The sequence below is a fragment of the Lynx rufus genome, unplaced genomic scaffold (genome assembly GCF_022079265.1).
Source record: "Lynx rufus isolate CCGP_SWC_20201006 ecotype Redwood Valley unplaced genomic scaffold, mLynRuf1.p SCAF_6, whole genome shotgun sequence".
Taxonomy (NCBI): domain Eukaryota; kingdom Metazoa; phylum Chordata; class Mammalia; order Carnivora; family Felidae; genus Lynx; species Lynx rufus.
Genome location: NW_025814878.1, coordinates 27713247 through 27735576, shown reverse-complemented (window position 1 = coordinate 27735576; position 22330 = coordinate 27713247). Strand labels below are relative to the sequence as shown.

At 40.7% G+C, this 22330-nt stretch overlaps 1 protein-coding gene and 1 pseudogene across 1 annotated transcript in view; one reads left to right on the top strand and one right to left on the bottom strand.

Moving 5' to 3' along the window:
* EPB41L2 (erythrocyte membrane protein band 4.1 like 2) overlaps positions 1-22330 on the bottom strand; it is a 255844-nt gene that overhangs the window by 156254 nt on the left and 77260 nt on the right. The gene's annotated exons all lie outside the window — the stretch shown is intronic.
* Positions 9112-9232, top strand: LOC124529558 (uncharacterized; annotated as a pseudogene).

Sequence of the window (22330 nt, the reverse complement as noted above, 5' to 3'; positions counted from 1 at the left end):
ATACGCACAATTTAACACAGCACAAGGAGGACAGGGACAGATTTTTCAGAACTGCAAAATGGCATCTGCAGAATGTCTCCAAGGAACGACAAAGGCACTTCTTTGGCCCTGACAAAGAGAACAATGTTTCCACTTGGACACTACAAGACTATTGCATTTCAGAGTGGGGGGTGTGGGGGGGGGGGGAGGGGGGAGAGGCAATAAAAATTAACACAAAACAGAACTGAACGAGCAGAAGGACAGCCTGTAGGGAAGAATTAAAAGAAAGTATTGAGGATACAAGTTTCACTCATTACAGTGCACAAAAGTAAGAGTCCTTATGGTTTTAAAAACTGGGGAATTTCAAACATTAACTTTGAAAAGAAAACTTACAACTAAAAAAACTCAGGGGGCGCCTGGGTGGCTCAGCAGGTTAAGCATCCGACTTCAGCTCAGGTCATGATCTCAGTTCGTGAGTTTGAGCCCTGCATTGGGCTCTGTATGGACAGCTCAGAGCCTAGAGCCTGCTTCAGATTCTGTGTCTTCCTCTCTCTCTGCCCCTCCCCCACTCACACTCTGTCTCTCAAAAATAAGCGTTAAAAAAAATTTTTTTAATAAAAAAAAAAAAACTCAGAACATAAAACTACTTATCTCACCAAATCAACCAAGTTTTTTAGGTTCATAAACACTGTGCTTCTATAATTCACGTTGCTTAAAAGGCAGCTTATACACAAGCTACACATATTTAATTTCTCATGACCACTCTGAGAAATATAGTATCAACACCTCCATTTTACAGATAAGGAAAGGGACTATCAGGCCTAATCTCAATTCCAACTCCCTTATTAGAGCTAGGACTTTTGAGTTTCTTTCCAAGACACTTTTACCTTGATTTTCAGGACTATCAACATCAAAGAACAGTCACAAAGATTAAAAACAAACTATTGTCCAAAATGGGAGAATATATTTCCTAAGTATATATATATTTCCTAAGATATATACTACAATGGAACTAGAAGCTTAATAAATTAAGGGTGGGGAAATGAGGGTATACCTACTTTTAATCAACCAAATAACATTTTCTAAACACTGTTAAGAGACAGGTTTAAGAAACACCTTCAGGGGAAACACACACACACACACACACACACACACATACACACTCATCTGATGAGTGCCAAGGGCCAGGATTAATTATAAAAAGTGAGTATGTGAACACACTGGATGAAGAAAGATCATAATCAGGGCCTTATGCTATTCCTCTTTCACTTGAAGTGTATGTACTTTATCTGCAGTAGATAGTACCCTAGACAACTTGATGCTTTTGTATCGTGGAAAAAACAGTTAAAATTATGAACAGCACACTCTGATTAAAATAAGTAGAACTGTACATATTTTACCAACAGGTACATTTTTCTCATAACTATTTCTTCCCCATAAATTGTTAGCCCTACTTTGAACCTCTACACAACCTCAGTAACTGCAGAAAGAAAACCCAAATTCTTCCACACAAAATGCAGAGTCCCTAGACTCTGGCTGGACCCTCCTTTCCAGCCTTTCTGCTGAGTTCTGCCCATGAAGAAGGGTATTGTTAAGAGAAACGCCACTCCAATTTGCAGGCTCACTCCGTCAGCCCCTTCTCAAGGGTCAACGGCATGCCTATCATCTCCCCTATCATGGGGCCAAGTCCAGCTACCATGCTAGGACCTGGCCAAAGACCTCCCTGCCTTTCCCAGCTCAATGTCACCCGATCCATCCCCCTTTTCTCTCAGCCCTTTCCACAGTCTGGGCCCTATGCCCACCTTTCACCTACTAAATACATCTGTTACTCCTCTCTGTACCCTCCACAGCAAAAAACACACCCCTTTGCACAAACTTATGCTTAGTGCATTTGGATAGAAAGAAATGAGGTTGGAAGAAAATACCTTTAAGAAACTTAAGCACCGATTTTTTTATCCAAACAGTTCTAGGCATCATGAACTTATTTTTCTATTATCCAACATAATCACCTTAACGATTCAATAAAGTAAGCCTAATATTAAATAGCACTCTACTGGTATATTATTTTGGCACATTTATAATGAGAAACCTCATGCCATCTTTTAAGATTCATATTAGCAAAGTGTAAGGAACGTAGGATTTACTATCTTCAGTCTGCATGATTGGTTCTCATGGATTTAAGACTGACCTAAAGGCTATTATCTTCAAAAAGGTATTAAATTCTACGAAAAACAAAAAAAAATGGTTCCAAAGTAACTCCTTTGACAACATATTTTCGGCTATACGGTCCTCCTGAACAGTATCATTTTAGATAGGGGAAGGACCCAAAAGAATTTAGCCAATCCTTTATATCACAGACACTAGAGAATCTAAGAAATTTTAAACCGAGCAACGTGACTGAGGAATCTTCTTAGAATATCCTGGGCAAAGGCAGAAATCTAACCTCCTGGCAAGGGAGATCTGCCAGGCGTTTCTCATTTGCATTAACCTGTTAAATCAACCAGGTGATGAGCTCATGTTTCTGAATGAATTTGCCGCTCAGCATTTTCTCCAAAGCTTTATTTTTCCCCAAACACTTTCCTCTTGGTATCTTCTCCCACCACTCTTCACACTGCTGAGCTCCCACTTCCCTACAGGTGTAAAAATTGTATGCAACTGTTGAATAGTAATTAAAACACAACAGCCACAGGCGTTACTATAATCTCTCCTTCAGGCGTGGCGTTCATCTGATGGAAGGATGGAGGGCCTTCCTTCCCCCGTTCCAGTCTGCCGTGATCCAGGAATCACGGCAGAATGCAGGGACAAGCAATGGCTGGGAGAGTGGAGGGGCACCTGTCCAGGAAAGCAGCAGCTGTGGCTGTCAGAACGGAGGCAGACGACCAGGAATTCACTATTTTATTCTTCTGGAACACATACATATAATCGTGTAACGATTATACAGAACTTTTAGAATATGGCTATATAAATACAATGTAAGCCTGTCTTCCAGGAAACCTGGCCAACCCAAATACCGCACGCCCAAATCTGGACCCTATCTGCGCTGGCTCCTCACTGGTCTTCACTCTCTACTTACTTCTGCTGCATGACGGCACCGTCGGAGATAGAAGTCCCGGATATTTGTTCCGTTCTAGGAGAATGGCACTGAAATAACAAATACCACTACCCTCTTGCGGTCAAAACAGAGCATCCAAAAGAAAAACACCAACTCACATTTACTGGTAATGTTTTCACTGGGTAATCACAGAGCTCTCCAGAACTCACACCTGCAGCCCAGGTCTGCAATCAGCGCCACCACCTTGCTCATTGGCACCGCACGACCCAAGGACACCTGGATTAGGATAAACGCCTTAAGTAGCAAGCAGTGCTGACACAATTCAGTTCCTAATGCTTATGTCACAGGGGGCCCAGCCCGGGTCAGAAAATAATACGACCGATACGAGAACCCAACAGTAAACAGAAGTATCTTTAGGAAGCAGAAGTCCTTTTCCAATCATAAAATTCCCAAGTTATTTTACTCCTTTTGCACAGCCAAACAGAAACAGGTGGAAAATAATTCCAAAAGGCCTCAGGGGTATGCAGATCCATTATTTTTTCAATATGACAAAAAAAAAAAAAAAGACTCCAAGAGTAAGATCACACTCTAGCAACACATGAAACTTTCTGCACAAGTGCATTGCCTCCATGCAGCTCTTTCAGGGAAAGGTGCAGACATGTGTGCGCACACACACCACACAATGGATACTTGCTCCGTAAAGCGGTGGTGTGGCTGTTTTCCTGTGCATTTCCTGGAATTGGTCTCCTTTTGTATCAAATCTGTGTCCTGACACTTTTCTACCGTGAACAAGTCAACAAGGAGACGGGGAGGGCTCCAAAGCCTATTCTAAGGCAAACAGCTTACTGAGACAGGAAAAAGGCAAGCGGTGGATCAAAAAAGAGATTCTTTATATTAAACTAACTTTTTGGCACAACACTAGAGAATAAATTAAGTACAGTATTATAAGAAACACCGAGGACCATCGGGAGAAAAAAGATTTTTCTTTAGTTCTGCGTCTTCCTACTTTAGCCACCCAGGCTGTTCCCATCCTATTTCTCCAGCACCCAAGCTGTCATCTCTAGTCTAGTCCCCACCCACCCCAATCATTTGGAAAACTTCTGGAAAAGCACTAAAAGTATAATCAACTTCGCCAAATGACATTCACATTCTGTCCCCACCCTAATACTTGGCTATCTATCCTTATTTCGCGATCTCTTTCCACTCTTTCTGTCATCCTGACCCCACCTACAAATATATCCTAGTAACTGTTATTTCCTTTCTTCCCCACTCCCTATTCCTGAGATTTTCTACACTAAATTTCTTCATCCCCTTCAGTCTGCCTTCAATTCTTCCCTCCAGATGCAGAGAGCCAAGATGTACAAAACCATTAAGTCTTCAAGACGCAGACAGAATTTAATATGCTAGGGACTTTTGGTGGAGGAATTTTTCCAAGGAAAACAGAAACGAAGGATTCTCCCTCACCTATTTTTCAGACCTCCCTCCTATCTCACTAAAGTCCCTGCAGCTGTTTTACAGTTTGCTCTAGACTGACTAAGGTCAAGCAGAGGTGAGGGCGAGTCTGAGACTGGGTGCACCAGGACATCGTCTGAAGCCCTAACTGCCTCAGAAAGGACACGGAACTGACTACCTGTTGACCCAAACCGACGGGCAAATCATGCTAGACTTGTTTCCTTCTGCAGAGATATTCCTGAGCACAACAGCTCACAGAGGTGGAAAAACAAAGCCACGTGCCATGATTTGCCCCAAGTGTGCTCAGCACCTTTTTAACAAGTCAGAGTAACAACAGCGAACCAGGAGCTGCTGTGCTAGAACCAGGAAGACAAAGTGAGGGGACAGAGAGAGGCAGGAAGGAAGGGGATGCTAGGACAACCTCCCCAGCCCTGAGAAGCTGATAAACTAGACACTAACACACACAACCCCCCGGGAAGTTACCATTCATCAAATACTCAAATGCCAAGAAAACACTAGAAAAAAATGCCAGAAGACTGTGTGAGCAACTGCCAAAGGAATGATACGGCCTAAGAATTCCTATAGGGATTCAGGGGGGGGGAAAAAAGGCAAATATATTCCAGAGTGGAAGAAATTTGGCATAGGAGAAGATAATTAATAGTTGGGCAAAACCGCTAAAAATCTTTTCAGAGATTTATTGGTTTTAACACAGCGGAAAAGAAAAACTTCCAATATACTGATGCTTATTCTATCTAAATGTAAAACATACATTTTTAACTTCCACTCCTTTCAGGTTCACATCAAATGGCCCTAAAAGAGCAGCAATTCAGCCACATCATAATGGTTTTCAAACCACTCCAAATTACTTGGGGCAAATTAACTGTGTGTCTGGGCAGTTTCAAGGTTTCAGGGTTTTCATACTCAAGGTTCTAGTGAAATGGATTTAACTCTCTAGGGCAACGATCTCTAATTTATCCTAGAGGCTAATACTTCACAAATTCTCACCAGTAAAGCGAAATAGGCAGAGTGTAGGAAGTAAACTGGAACAGGCAGTGGTTAACCAGTTCCAACTCCGGTTCTGAAAGTAACAATTTCAAGCAAGTCATTTAATGTCACTTTACTAAATTTCCTCATCTATAAAGACCCGAGGATAGATTAATTCTCTCTTAAAGTGCCTTACGGTTCTGAAATCCCACATTTAAAAAAATTACTTTGACAGGGCAAACAGCACACAAAATAAAGTTGAATGAAAGTGGACATCAAAACCAAATATATAGTATGAGCCCTGCTTTGTGAAATGCATACAAGTGCATTTACTGAAGCATTCATTCTATAAGCTATGAATGTAGGGTACAAGAATAAAAACCACATACTATTAATAAGTGATCGTGTCTGAAAGGGAGAATAAAGCTTTTATTATTTATGGTTCTCCATATTCCAAATTGTATTCAACATGCAAGTTTACCATTAAAAAGATTCAATCCCTTGAATCCAGGCTTGACATTTGGAATCCAAGCACTTCAGCCTCTATGAAATATGCTGAAAATCAGAGTTCTCTTAGCAACACTATAGTCCAGTCTTCAACAAGGAGGGGGAAGAGAGGGGTGGAAACCCTCAACTTTGTTCTTCCACAGCTACTTTTCTCATCTAGTTTGAAGCCCCTCCTCTGTCCCCACCCTTCCCCAGAAAAATCTCTTGGGAGTGACTGAACGCAAGTAACCTAAAACTGGAATTTCTGGGACGGTGTGCTTTTCAAAAAGCACTGGATTTCCATCTACCTCTACACACCCACACACATACACATATGCACACACACAGAATTGAATTTCATACTTATTTTTTGCAAAAAAAACCTCACAGTAGTACTTAAGTGTTCTTTTTAAAAAGGGCACAGGGGGCACAAGGCAGGGGCAGGCTATGTAGCAAAAAAGAATGATGTGGCACCCAAGGAGGTGACGTCACTACCAGCCATGGCTCTGAATAGTCTCTGGAAAACAAGCTGTAGCTAGAATCTCTTAGCCCACCTAACACTATTTAACAAAAACACAGTCCTTCCTAGGCCCAGAAAACCTTACTCACACATGACTGCTCTTCTTTAGAAACCCTAAACTCAACTATTCAGCTTTAAATGTTTTGTGGAACACAGCATCAAATATGTTAGGACCATGTTTAGAAAGCTAAACTTTAGCTGCTCTAAATTTTATTTAATATCTGGCAGGCCTGAGAAGAACTAATTCTGCACTCTGCCTATAGGCAGGATATAGGGACTCCCAACTCACGGCAGGAGCCAGGCATTGGCTTGGAAAAAAGAACCCTACATACACCCCAACTCCAAATGGAGGGAAGACTTGGTTGCGAAAGGGGTGGGCAACAGTGGGGAATGAGAGATGTCAAAAGTGAAATTGAGGGGCGCCTGGGTGGCGCAGTCGGTTAAGCGTCCGACTTCAGCCAGGTCACGATGTCACGGTCCGTGAGTTCGAGCCCCGCGTCAGGCTCTGGGCTGATGGCTCAGAGCCTGGAGCCTGTTTCCGATTCTGTGTCTCCCTCTCTCTCTGCCCCTCCCCCGTTCATGCTCTGTCTCTCTCTGTCCCAAAAATAAATAAAGGTTGAAAAAAAAAAAAAAAAAAAAGTGAAATTGAGGGGTGCTTGAGGGGCTCAGTAGGTTAAGTGTCCAACTCTTGATTTCAGCTCAGGTCATGATTTCATGGTTTGTGGGTCTGAGCCCCGTGTCAGGTTCTGTGCTGGCAATGTAGAGCCTGCTTGGGATTCTCTCTTGCGCTCTCAAAATAAGTAATTTTTTTAAAGTGAAAGTGAGGGGCACTTGGCTGGCTCAGTCAGTGGAGCATGTGACTCCTGATCTCAGGTTGTGAGTTCAAACCCCACACTGTGTGTACTTTAAAAGTAAAATTAAAAAAAAAAAAACAAAAAAAGGAAAATTGAGAGGTGAGCCTCAATAAGAAAATACAATGCCAGGCTACTCATACAGATAAACATAAAATAATGTAGGTAGAATGACGGTTTCTAACATAAACACTAAGTTAATGTTAACTATTATTGTCTTGCCCCACAGCAACAGTCATTAAGGAAATACTAACTCCCCAAGCCTACTTATGAAGGTCCAATTAATCTATAATGCACCTGAAAGTACTTGAAAATTTAACGGCAAGTTTTAACAATGCTAAGGGAAACACACAACAAGGAATTGCAACTGCAACACATTTGCTCTTCAGGAGGAATAAGTCGGCCCCTTCCATTCACAGTAGAAAGCAGCCAGTGAAGAATCCCTATGCGGCCACTCCTCCAGCAAGGGGCCAACCCAGAGACGGGGTACCTGACAAGAGGCTGGGGTAAGAACTCTGGGAGATAGCGCATGAAGTGCTACAGGAACTGGGCCTTGGCCCAATCTCCCGACTCCCCAGTCCACGAGGGCCCGGGCACCTTTCCATCCCTGTTGAAGAGCCCCAGAAAGTAGTCTCCTGCTCCCCACTGCCAACGCCTGACCAACGTCCCGTATGAAGGCGTGCTAGACACTCTGCCTCCCAGGGTCAGTCCAGAAAGCAACACAAGGCCTTGCAACTTATTACCATGATTTTACTACTCAGAACAACGGGGAGGTGGCCAAGGGAAGTCTAAATATGCTTGCCTGTTTTCACTTAACATTCGAAAGGCAAAGCCAAAAATCACACTCAAATGCTAATGCTAGTATTTTTGCATTTGTAAAAAAAAAAAAAAAAAAAAAAAAAATCAAGACAGCAGGAGGAAGGTTCCAGAACTTCTATCTTGCAATTCCTAAGTGTGTCTACTTGATTTTTTTTAGAGTTGTTACCCTCACAACCCTCTAAAAATTTTCAATTTTCTATTGCTGATTATGTGTTTTATGGTTGATCCATCACTGTCAAAGTTGCTGAAACCTCTCTCCATGTGACCTCAAAGCACATCAAAAGTCTTACAAGACTCAGTTCTTACAGATCTTAGCAATAACCCAGACTCTGGTATTTCCCTAATCCAGTTCTCAGTCTGACAGTGAAGGGGCAGAGACCCAGTGTTGAACCAGAAGCTCACCCAGGATCTGAGCCATACTTTTCTCCACCAGCCCACAATGTTTAAGGTCTTTTCTAGGGAAGAGGGGAGCTGAATCCCAAACCTTCCCATGTATAATGCATTTCAAATTGAAGTCATTTTTATTACCATACTCCTACTGCTTGTTATAATGTGCAAAGCAGTATGTGAGTGTGTGTGTGTGTGTGTGTGTGTGTGTGTGTGTGTGTTCCATTCCTACTTAAAAAGCAAATCTCAATGACCCTGCCCTCCTCACCATCTCAGCTACCCATTCCCACGGTCATACCCCAAGCACTGGCTTTCAATTTTGTCCAAATGTGACCCAGAGTAAAATATTTCCTTCCCAGCCCAGTTTGCAAATACAATGTAAACACACCCAGTTTTAATGGAAACAAAGTTCTCAAATGACTATGCATGATCCATTCTGATCCAGACCTAAACTCAGGCCAATTGTGCTAAATCCAGACCCAACCCCTGGGTTCAGGGAGCCCTCTCTCTCTACCAGTGGATTTCCTCAACCACAAAAAAGGGCACCTCTTTCCTCCCACTCCCCCCTCTTCCAAAGGGGAAGCTTTGTGCAGGGGCAGTATCATGGCCCTTGAAGCTGACCTGAGACACGATTATTACTAATTGAAAACTTTTCCCAAAAAGGGAAAACTCTTTAATTCACGTAAAAATTATGCACAGGTTAGGGGCACCTGGGTGGTTAAGTCGGTTAAGCATCCAACTTCGGCTCAGGTCATGATCTCACAGTTCCTGGGATCGAGCTCCACATCGGGCTCTGTGCTGACAGCTAGGAGCCTGGAGCCTGCTTCGGATTCTTTGTTTCCCCCTCTGTCTGCCCCTCGCCTGCTCATGCTCTGTCTCTCTCAATAATAAATAAACGTTAAAAAGAAAAAACTTAAAAAAAAAATTCCACACAGGTTAGATAAGACCCTGAGTCTCATGTTGATTCTTTTTCATATTCTAAATACCAGTCATAGCCTTCTAAAATGATTTCTTGAAAAATCCTGCCCTAGAAGCAGAATCCTATCATTATCTCGAATTCCTGCATCTTGACCTCTGATTATCTTCCATCTTTCTAGCTCAATCCTTCTTCTACCCCAACTCCAACAATTCTTTGACCTGATCAGCCTGCCCCTGTCACTACCCAAGTCTTCATTACCCTCCTTCAACAGCTTGGCTCCCATGGGCCACCATTATACCTTTGACCCCCAGCTCCTCTCTCCACCATGTTCCCATGTTCCATATAACTCTGGCCTTACTTACTTGCACCGGTGCAGCAAAAGAAAAATAGCTTTGAGAACTTTTCTCAAATTCCCAGCCACATACTTTAACTGGACTCAGATATCTCCAGAGATCTTATGACAGTCCCCTCATCATTCTACACTCCCACGCTCCTGAACACAGATTTCACACCTGTGCAAAAAGCAAAAACAAAACAAAACTACAGACTAAAACTATAGGACATTGGAAATTGGATTTTCCTATGGCTGCATCCATAATCCAACTACAGCTGTCTTCCAGTAAGGAAAACCTGGTACTGTTTAACAATCTCAAAGATATAAATAAAAGTTACTAGATTAAAAAACAAAAAAAAAACACCTTTCCAGTATAAGGCTGACTTCTAGTATATTTAAGAGCACTGAACCATTAAAGAATAAAAGAAAAAGTGTGTTTATTCTCAAAGTGTTCTTGTTTTCTTTTCTTTTACAAAAATGTTTGCTAATATTCTCTTTAATTCTCTTACCAAAGTAGTCCATGTGCCGTCCCGCCTCTCTAATCACTGACAGGCATAACAGTTTATTGTCCAAATATAATTTGCTCAGCCATGCAAACACCTGTGCAATGAAGCATGTTCAATTTGCAAGGGACAAGTCCAATGGCATGATCACAGTGATAAGCACTGATGCCCTGCTAGTGGGCCTTCTGCTGAAAGAAAGCTTTTCCCATAATTATCTCTATTTTGGATCAAAATGTCTAATAAACGCTTTCATGTAATTCAACAGAAAAACAAAATACACACATTATAGAATTGCTATTTACCCTACCTCAGGCCACTAATGATGATACTAATGCAGTTTAAAAAAAAAAAAAAAAAAGAGTAAAATGAGGCCCTTGAATAGAAGTAAAGCTAAGGAAGCAGATCTTCCCGAGGAGGCAATAAAAGGTCAAGCCCAGAATTTCATGTGTGAGATAGGAGTGCTGCCACGGGGAGATCACTGCAGGACTGCCCGGGTCATTTCCATCACTTTAAAGCACAGTTCTTCCTAGAGGGAGGGGAACACACATGACACAGTTGAGAAATCTAGACTGAAATCACATCGCCGCACATAGGCAGGTTATATTCCAGAACGTGCAGAGCAAGAAGATAACCGAGCTTGAAGGAACCTCAGGTAAAAGACACAAACACCACGTGGACCTGCAGAGCATGACGTGGGGCTTGATCTCACAAGCCAGGAGATATGACCTGAGCTGAAATCAAGAGTTGGACCCTTACCCGACTAAGCCATTTAGTTTGACTTCGAAGGTATTGAGGGCACCTAGGTGGCTCAACTGGTTGGGTGTCCAACCCTTGATTTCAGCTCAGGTCTTGATGTCAGGGTCATGATCTTGAGTGCTGCGTTGGGACTCCACGCTGAGCATGGGGTCTACTTAAAAAAAAAAACAAAAAAAAAAAAAAAAAAAAAAAAAACAAATTGCTAAGGTGTTTGCTTCTCCTCCTCCCCCATTCAGTCATTCAACACTTAGGGAAAGAGCAACAACTATGTACCCCTGCACTGTGCTAGGACGTCATAACCTAGAAAGGGGCGTAGGGAGGAAGACAACGATAACAAATTCACTCTAAGAGATACCTACATAAAGCAATCTGAAAAAAATACATAAATAAAGAGCAGAGAATGGAGTGAGGTAGAACTGGAGTCATCTCTGAAGGATCAAGGGGGGCAAAGAGAGTTAGAGAATCCCAAGCACTTTCGACAGTATCAGGAGATCACCACAAGTTGCTCCTTTCAACTTTCAGCATTTACCACTCACAAGGGCATATTCTGGTCCTCAATATAATTGTAAGAGGCAGACTAGGACCTTCATCACAGATCACAGTCAGAACTTTGGTGGGTATCCCTTTTAGGCTTTTGTTTCTCTCAGCCCCAAACCAAGGCAGTTCACGTATCATTGGTAACAGGCAGTAAATTAATCGTGACTAAGATAAGGGAAGATAATATTTTAAAGGTGTGATCGCCAAAAAAAAAAAAAAAAAAAAAAAGGCATGATCTCTTCTAGGTCAGGATAGGGATGAAGAGGGGTAGGAAGCAGCTGAAAAGCACTCCAGCGTAAGGTCAACTTTGTTATTTGGCTTAGGGCTGGGTGAGCAGACAGATGGAGGTCGTCTTCCTCCACCTCTAGAATAGAAAATGAAAACTTGCCCATTTACCATCAAGTTGTTTTGCTATGAAAAAAATCTCACGAAGACAAAAACGGTTTCTAATTAGATTTGGTCTGTGCCCTCTGTTAGCTACATCAAGGTTTTCAACCTTCTGCAGGATGGACACTTGGGCCAGGTAATTTTTTTTTTTTTTTTTAATGTTTATTTATTTTTGAGAGAGCGAGAGAGAGCCAGAGCACGAGTGGGGGAGGGACTCAGAGAGAGGGAGACACAGGATCCGAAGCAGGCTCCAGGCTCTGAGCTGTCAGTGCAGAGCCCGACGCGGGGCTGGAACCCACCAGCCGCAAGATGACCTGAGCCAAAGTTGGACGCTTAACCGACTGAGCCACACAGGCACCCCACCAGGTAATTCTTTGTTGTAAGGAGCTATCCTTGTGTATAGCAAGATGTTTAGCAGCAAGCCTAGTCTCAACACAATAGATGTCAGCAGCACACCCCCAAGTCACGGTCATCACAAAGGTCTCCAGATATTGCTAAATGTCCCTCCGAGGACAAAAATCACCTACCCACCCCCACCCCAGTTGTAAACAACTACACTAGATTCTGAGCCAAATCAGGCTATTTGTTAAATATACAATAAAGAAGAAAGTGATACTGACAAACAGGGCAAAATATTAGGAAAAAGGGTAGGTCTTAACCAGCTATTGTATCTCAATAAAAAGCTAGTAGAGGGGCACCTGGGTGGCTCAGTCGGTTAATAGTCCAACTTTTGATTTCGTCTCAGATCATGATCCCAGGGTCACAGGATTGAGCCCCATCTCGGCTCTGCACTTAAGATTCTCTTTTTCTCCTGCTGCTCCTCTCTCGCACTTGCTATCTCTAAAATATTTTTTTTAAGTTAAGAAAATTAAAAACTAAATAGAAAAAAAAGTTAAAAGCTAATAGATATCCCCAACAGAAGAGAAAGATCAAAACTCAGGCCAAAAATGTTCCAAGTCTGAAACATTTAAGCAACAATTAGTACAGGTGTGATGGAAGCTGCGCTTGAAAAAAAAAGATAGTGAAAATATTAAAGCGAATCAAACAAGTCTATCTTCATTCCACATATCCAAGCCCACTCTATGGTGTGGGAGGCAGGGAGGGATTTTAACAGACTTTAATTCTACAAAATGAGTATCTCAAATAGTACCAATTTTGCAATAATTAGGAACACAGACCAGACTCCAGATCTGACAGGCTCCAACCACTTTCTAGCTACAACACCCTAAGCTGTTTCTCTCATCCAGAGAGCTAAACGGCTTAACCAGTGTAAGGATATTAGCGTAGTGCCCGATAAGCTGTAAGTACTACCAGTGTGGCAATTACAAGTAGTTTCATATACATATTTTATGAGCATATGTGTCACACTGCCCAAGTGAACTAAGAACACACACTTCTAAAAAAAAAAGTCAACTAAAAAAAACCCCAAAAACAAAAACACATTCCTGTAAAACTACACATACTACATGCCAAGATTTACCAGCACTTTTTTAAGGCAGGAGAAAAATGGATTACCATTCTAGCCCACGGTTAACAAAAAATATGCAAAGGTTGTCCCCCTTTTTTTAAGTACCACATTATGCACCACTTGTGCTAACTCCGAGTAGATTTCCCCAAGTTTTTATCCAAATTCACCAAAAAAGCAGCTTAAAGCACCCGAGTTTTGAGACTCACTATATAAATTTTCTACAAAGCCTAGCAATCAAGTAGGAAAGAAGAGCATTTTCTCACATGTACCCGGAGTCACTCTGAAGTTGCTGTTTTTGCCTCACAGAAGTTGTTTTCTAGCCACAAGCTACTACAAATTGTTCAGACCTTTTGGCAGCAGCACAGGAAACTGCCCTTTTCACCCGTTCTCCCACAAAAATGTAGTCAATTTCGAGGCAGGCCCATCTCTCAAGGCTACTTGCTTTATGGGGCCAAATGCACACCATTTCCCGTTTAGCAAAACCAAAGGGCCTCGAATAGTTTGCATTTTTGTGAAGAAAACTGAACGCGAGTCACCAAGGACCTGTGGGCAAAGCTCTTGATGAAATGAGCTCATAAACCGTGCTCCACCACACTTGACACCGGCATCTGAAATTGATAGGGCGTTTGGCATCTCAGCTGTTTCTGTTTCATCCAAATCGTCCAGGATGCAATAGGTAACACATGAAGCCATTTCCTGCGCTTAATTGCCCTTGGCTTCCCACTATTCTCAACTTGCCATGTTTCGAAGAAGAAGCAGGCTAAAAAAGGTACATCTGCCTTTTGATTTAAAATAAAATAATAACCTCAAATCTTCCCTCTGAATCTGGGGTTTTTCCACCATCTTAAGGATTACATAAAGGTATGTAAGCAAGCCACACAGATGAAGTGGAAGCTCCTCTCAGCTTTTTATTAAGGCATACAAATCAATGTATAGTTTTCTCCTGCAAATATGGAAGCGGAGGTAAGGGCAGGGGGTGGGAAATGACTCAACAGCTGTCACATTTAGCTTGTAAAAGTAAAGCAGCAATTGTCTTCTGAATGCAAAATTAAAGAAGAATCTTTGAAAGCCAGGATTCCTTTTATCCCATTTGGCCTAAAATTTCACAGACAGGACATTTATTATAACAATAACAACAACAACAACAACAAATAATGGCAAGAAGCATCTGTAGTTACTCACAAAATAAAGCTGGATACCACCCTGCTCTGGGAGAGTCAAATGCCAAAATTCAGTCTAATGAGCTAAGCTCATAATTCACAGAGTGAAAAAGAAAATCAGCCCAGGATTTTCCAGGGAACATTTACTGCCTCCAAAACTGACTGTAACCTCAAATAAGTTCCAATATGACACAAAGGCCACCTCTCCAAAAAGGTACAATATCAGAAACTATCCCAAAAAACCACAGAGACAAAAATGATAAGCAAAGGAAACTGGATTCAATTATAACCCACTACTTTGATTTAATAAAAGATAATCAAAAGAATATCTTTCAGAGTCCAACATTAACATTAATTTAAAAAATGTTCAAGTTCAGGGGCGCCTGGGTGGCTCAGTTGGTTAAGCGTCCAACTTTGGCTCAGGTCATGATCTCACGGTTCATGAGTTCAAGCCCCGTGTCCAGTTCTGTGCTGACAGCTCAGAGCCTGGAGCCTGTTTCAGGTTCTGTGTCTCCCTCTCCCTCTGCCCCTCCCCTGCTCGCTCATGCTCTTGCTCGCATGCTCTCTCTCTCAAAAATAAACATTAAAAAAATAAAAAAATAAATAAAATACATTCAAATTCAGAACTGCTTTTCAAAAATACACTGGATTCTTCTAGCAAAATAAATCCTATAGATTATACAGAGGAAAAAATCTGGAAGGCAAACCAAGGAATACAAATTAAAAATTCAAAGGAAATTTCTTACATGTCTAGTAGGTAAGAGACCTGGCTTGCCTGTATCTAAGTACAAAAAGGCACATCTTGTTATGTTAGGTAATCTTCCCAATTTAAATAGATTAACTGCACACGGAGCAAGTGCTAATTGCAAACATGCTTTCGTTCGCTCCTTGCTTGTATTAACTTATACCAAACCATCTTTCATCTCCATAAGCAAAACAGGATATCAAAGAGATTTCACATTATTGTTTATCAGCTTATCAGCATCTTCAAAGTACACATAATTGTTGGTATTTATGAGAAAGTATCTTTGGAAGGAGCAGGAAGAAACAGCCTCCTTGTATAAGATTTACCGTGTGGGTATGAGTAGTGTCGTGGGCTGCTTAACACCAGCATGAAACAGCCTGGAAGACAGGCACCAGAGGAACAAAAAAAAGCCTCTCCTGAGTTAACTGTCCACATCTTCACACGACTTACTTTCGAGTAAGTAAACAGCAACAAAAGAACAGCTGCCCCAAGGTTATCCAGAGGTCTGGCATGAGAAGTCAAAGCACTCAAGTTCAAACACATGAGTTTTCTGGCCCATGTTAGAAAGAAAAAAAAAAAAAAAAATCAGCCTGGGAAAATTTCCTTCAGATTTGAGCTAAATAGGCAACTAAGGGATCTCTTTACTACTGTTACATTCTGAAATTTCTCACACATTAGAAAACCCACCTTAAAATAGAATCGGACTTTTCCAAATGGCAAAAGAAATGGGAAATGGAGAATAAGGCACTGATTTCTGTCAGTTCTCATCTCACCCTCAGTCAAGCAGTATTTATTGTGCAGTTATTATGTTAAAAAAAAAAAGCACTCAGCTGACAGAGTTAGAAAGAGCACACAAGACACAGATGTATTTATTATCAAATAGGTTATGTTTGCATCTGTATTTACACACAATAAATGTGTTAAGAGTATTTTGTTTGTCAGTTTTTGGTTTCGAAGCATCTCTGTGTGGTTTACTTTAAAGAGGGCCCTTCATGTGTCTAAACGAAAACCTTGACACATTTGGCTTCAATAAAGCCAGTAGTTTCTTGAAGATGGCTTCCAGCTATGAATCATCCATATCCGTGCGCTGGAAAGGGTGAAAAGGACAGTTTTCTGAGTTGCTGCCAATGGGCTGAACAATTCGCAGTAGCTTGTGCTGGAGAACAACTTCTCTAAGAAGAAAACTGTTAACTTCCAAGCTGTCTTAGCATACTTATGTGAAATAATGTGATTCTTCTGTACTTTTATTTTCTGTTACATCTTTTCCAGTAAGATCCTTCTCCTTCCCTGGAATTTCAGAATCAGGCCTTTAAATAATCTTGCTAGTGAAAAGAATGTTTGAAAATCATGTTTATTAAGAGTTTAACGGAAAACCAACTTCAGCACACATCTAACTTTAGAGTATCGAAATCCTTCCTAGTCTTCTCTATCCACAATATGGTACTAGTTTTGTTCAGATAGTCACTTCTGGAAAGTTCTTCATACACCCACACCCACCATACCCCAGCACCATCACCATCACCACCATCAGACTGCTTGTTCACTCTGGAGAATACCAAAATGAACAAGACAAGGTCACAGACCTTAATAAACCAATCTAGTAATGGACAGAAAGAGAAAAGGCAGAATTATGAGGCAGAGGTGGGGTGGTGATCAGAAAATGTTTGTTGTAAATTCATTGGATGAATCTTGTGCATAATAAGGTTTAAGAACTGCATTCACTCCCCTCCACCCCCATCCCTGCAAATCAAAAAAGGCAATAAATGACTAAGTCATCTACTCAAAAAACAAACAAAAAACACTCACCATTGGATCACTCACATTACCACTACAACTGTACTGTGTATCACTGTATAAATCAAATATACCTATATATTAAAATGTTGGGAAAAAACCATAAAACTACTATTAAAAGAACTAGAAATCAGAAAGTCCAATTACTGCCACTTAATTTAAATAAGAATAAAACTCCTGCATGCCGATTACCTCAGAAAGTAATTAGAATAATTAAATGAAAATATACATGAGTAGGTGCTTTAAAAACTTAACATTATACCACTGCTCAAGGAACAGCTCTGGTTTTAACGTTTATTTTTAAGAGACAGAGAGAGACAGAGCATGAGTTGGGAAGGAGCACAGAGAGAGGGAGACACAGCATCTGAAGCAGGCTCCAGGTTCTGAGCTGTCAGCTTATGGCCCAATGCAGGGCTTGAACCCACAAATCATGAGATCATGACCTGAGCCGAAGCCAGATGCTTAATCAACTGAGCTACCCAGGCACCCCTGGTTTTAATATCCCCAGGAAATAAGACTCTGTCAGGAATAAAATGGGCAATGAACTACCACTGGCTGGATTTTAAAAATCAATTTTTAGGCTCCCGGAAAACTCACTCATGAGTAGAAATATTTGCCAACGTGCACATCTCTCTCAGTGGCTATAGGTGATGACATTGTTTTGCATAGCTACAATATTGCTTTCATATTTTATATAAATATTATCCCTACACTCATAGTCTTCTGCATTTTAGTTCAAGATAAAGTTTTTTCAGATTTATCTAGGCTCATATACATAGCTCTATATAGTTCATATATGTATGTTTTTAACTCCTATGCAGTACTCCATCATAAAATAAACTTTCTTTTTCCCAATTGAAGAATAGAGTGTTTCCACTATTTTGCTATTAAAATATCTCAACGACCACAGCTTCCACGTCTCCCTAGAAAGGTACAGGAGTCTCTAGAGTACACACATATCTAGTGGAATGCTGGCTAGTGAGGGATGGTCGATTTTACCTGATATTGCCAAAAGGTTCTCCAAGATAATTGCACCAATTTATATTCTCACCAAAAGTGAATAAAAACAACTTCTCTACATCTTCTTCAACACTTGATACTTTTAGATTCATATTCTGATGGTTATGGATCACATTTCCTAACTATTAATGAGATTCATATGCTTAATGGCCATTTGGGTTTCCAGCTCTGTGAATTGCCTACAATTATCCTCAATTTTTCTATTAGGTTGTCTTTCTTATTGATTTACAGGAGTTGTTCACATAACCTAGATTTTAATTCTTGTAGGATACAGGCTATTGCCAGTAATCCTACCTGAAAACCCACCTACAATGGCTAGAATAGACCAAAGTAATTTTTCCCATGTAAGTATGGAAGTAGGTGATCTGTAACTGATGCAGCTAGTCAAGAATATCATGATGGAACTTCCTGCCCTGCCATCTTGAACATGTAGCTTCAACTTATTGGTTGCAACAAAGCTACTGCAGCTCTAAACATGATACCCACATCCAGGCAGGGGGCAAAACAGGAAAAATAAAGACCAGACCCCATATTCAGAGAGCAAAGCTCTTCCGGAAATTCTTAGCTTACCTCTCATTGCCTGCCACTGATGACCTCTGAAGGACATCAAAGGAGACAGCCATTTATTTAAATGGACACAAAATTAAGGTTGTGTTAGTAAAGAAAGGAAGGCAACTAACAATGTCTTACAAACATGTATTACATATTCCACCAATCTGAGCCTTGTCTTTCCAAAGTAATATATTTTCTTGTATGGAAGTTTATTTTAATAGAGTCAAATTTTCTCAATCTTTTTCTTTATAATTTGCATTTTCTGTGTTCCCTATTCCCCAACAATGCTCATATTTTCACCTAAAAATGTTAAAGACTGGCTTTATGCCTTTAATTGTATAACGCATCAATAATGAATGTTTGTGTATGGTATGAAGCAGGAAATGAAATTTCACTCCCCCCCGCCCCATATGGACAATCAATAGATGTACAGACCTTGCTTCTTTAATATAGTTCACCTTTCCCTACTGATTTAGACCACCACTTCTATAATCTAACAAGTTTTCTTATTTTGGTTTATATCAAGTTTCTGTGCTTATATTGGTTTATATCAGGATCACTGGCTTAATTATCTATCCTTGCCACAGCAGGTTTAATAACTTTGATATGTGTGGTAGGGCAAGTCTTCCCAACTTGTTCTTCTTCGAAATTATTTTCGCTATTCTTGAACACATGTTCATTTGCATATGAATTTTAGATAAAATCTATTAAAGGAATCGGAAATGGTGTATGATTCCGGCATTCATTTTTTTTTGAGTTTATTTATTTACGTTGAGAGAGAGTGAGCACGTGCAAGCAGGGGAGGGGCAGAGAGAGAGAGAGAAAGAGAGAGAGACAGAGAGAGAGAGAAGAGAGAGAGAGAGAGAGAGAGAGAGAGAGAGAGAGAGAGAGAGAATACCAAGCAGACCCCGCACTGTCAGTACGTAGCTGGACGCGGCTCAAACTCACTAACTGTGAGATCATGACCTAAGCTGAAATCAAGAGCCAGATACCCAACTGACTGAGCCACCCAGGAGCCCCTATTTCAGCATTCTTGAAATGCTACTGGGTCCTACTATATTTATGAGCAACATTAGCCTGTAACTTTCTTTTCTTTTTTTCCCCACTATTCTGATCAGTATCTATTATCACGGTTATGTGGGCCTTCAACTTTTTTTTTTTAAATGTTCACTTATTTTTGAGGACAGGGGAGGGAAGACAGAGAGGGAGAGAGAGAGAAACTGAAGCAGCCTCCGCACAGTCAAAACAGATCCCAATGTGGGGTTCAAACCCACGAACCATGAGATCATGACCAGACCTGAAGTCGGACGCTCAACCAATTGAGCCACCCAGGCACCCGGCCTTCAACTTTTAAAAAGAATGCTTTAATACTACATTCTGGAAAAGTAAGAAAATTTTTGTTACGTGGTGGTATGAAAATACTTTCCTATAGTTGAGGCCCAGTAACTCATATTTTAAAATCTTTTTTATGATTATTAACTTCAAAGATTTTCTATGTCTTCTGGAAGAAAACGTTTATATTTTCCTGGGAATGTTTCTATTTTATTGGTTAATTTCTAAATTATTGCAGAGGTATATCTTTACAATGTCTTCTAGTCTAAGAGTATAAAAGTTTTCTCTCATTCTTTTTTCAGTAGCTAAAATAGCTAAAGGTTTTCCTGTACTGAGTGACTTCCCTATCCTTCCTCCCCACAACACACCATTAGCTCTTAGATTTCATTTATATTTTTTTCTCTTCCAATTTTTGTTCACGTCATTGACTCTCTCTTCCTTATTTACTGGGGCTTATTCTTGGTTCTCTTTCTATTGTCTTAAATATAATGTTCATTTCCATTTTTTTTTATTTAATATGACAGTAATTTAAAACTATGAATGTCAGGTATGAATGTCAGCCAGCATCTGGCTGGCTCAGTCGGTACAGCATGATCTTGAGTCGTGAGTTTGAGCCCCACACATTGAGGGCAGAGTTCACTTTTAAAAAATAAATAAATAAAATAAAGTTATGAATGTCTGATTACAGCTCCTGCAGCCTCTCTCAAGTTTTGCTATGTAGTGTTCTCCTTGCTACTATGTTCTAAAATAATCTGTAATTCCAGCTTCTATATTCTCCTTGACCCAAAGTGGTTTCCTCTCCCTTTCTATTACTTACCCACATTCCAAGATGCTACCAACACTGGAGTTAACCATAATTGAATGAAATGACAGTAAAAAGACCAATGAATTGGTTTTCTATGCTAAATATCTACAGTATGTTTAGTGAGAGATGCCAATCAGCAATTCAGGCTCCAAGTCAGACAGCCCATCACTGATGTTTACAGTCGAAGTTCCTCAGTTTACTGATGGGATTTCCCACAACCCTCAGCTCTTCACTCACTGTGCTGCTCATGCTCTGGGAACCGTTCTGAATCTCACTCTTGTTCCCTTTCTCATCACTTCACGTGGTTTACAGTGAGTGTTGGAATCCTGCCACAGCAACTCACCCAGAAGAGTACCATTTCAGCAAGGATCATCTCAAGATTAGAGGACTTCTATGTAATATGCTCGTGGTTCTATCTGTTAGAAACTATGGCAAACAGGGCCTCTGGGTGGCTCAGTCGGTTAAACATCCAACTTCGGCTCGGGACATGATCTCACAGTCCATGAGTTCGCGCCCCACATCAGGCTCTGTGCTGACAGCTCGGAGCCTGGAGCCTGCTTCAAATTCTATGTCTCCCTCTCTCTCTGCCGCTCCCCTGCTCATGCCCTCACTCTCTCAAAAATATACAAACATTAAAAAAAAAAGAAAGAAAGAAAGAAAGAAACTATAGCAAACAAGAATTACTGAAAAATATTTTAAAACCCTACATAGACTCGAAGAACCGCATTCCAATGCCCTCTTGAGCAAAACCCTGACCAAAAACACCAAATTTTTCTGATACAAAACAGAAAAATTAATTAGAAAAGTAAGGAAGGTATACACCCAACTACATGGCAACATTGTTTTCTAAAAAAGAAAAAACAAGCCAAACCTCAGGAAACAGGGAATCCTCTCTAAAAAGAAAAAGGAAAAGTAATGGTAACAAAAATAGTAAGATCATCAGCTAATACTTCCTAAACACTTCCCATGCACGAGGCATTCTTCTAACAGTTCTTGCTGATACTAATTTAATCCTTATAAAAACACTATGAAATAGGCATTATTCTTGTTCTCGTTTCATGGATGACGAAAGTAAGGCACACAACTGCTAAGTGACAAATCCCGGCATTGTGGCTCCAGGAGTGATCCTCATCACTACATGATGCACCACCTAAATGCTCCATGCTTTTTACTGTCTCTTATAGATAATTCTCCATCTGCTTTACATTCAAATCTCCATGGTCTCTCATCAAAGGGAACAATCTCTTAATTGCTTTATTTATCTTCATAAATTGCTAACATGCTTGCATTCAAAGCCTGGCTCAACCAGTTAGCTGCCGCGCAAGTGATTGAATCTCCTTTCCTCAGTTTCCTCATCTTCAAAATAAAAATCACTGATAGCACCAATCTCGTAAACTGAGTGTGTGCTTTAAATAAATTGAAACGTTCTAGGGGCGCCTGGGTGGCGCAGTCGGTTGAGCGTCCGACTTCAGCCAGGTCACGATCTCG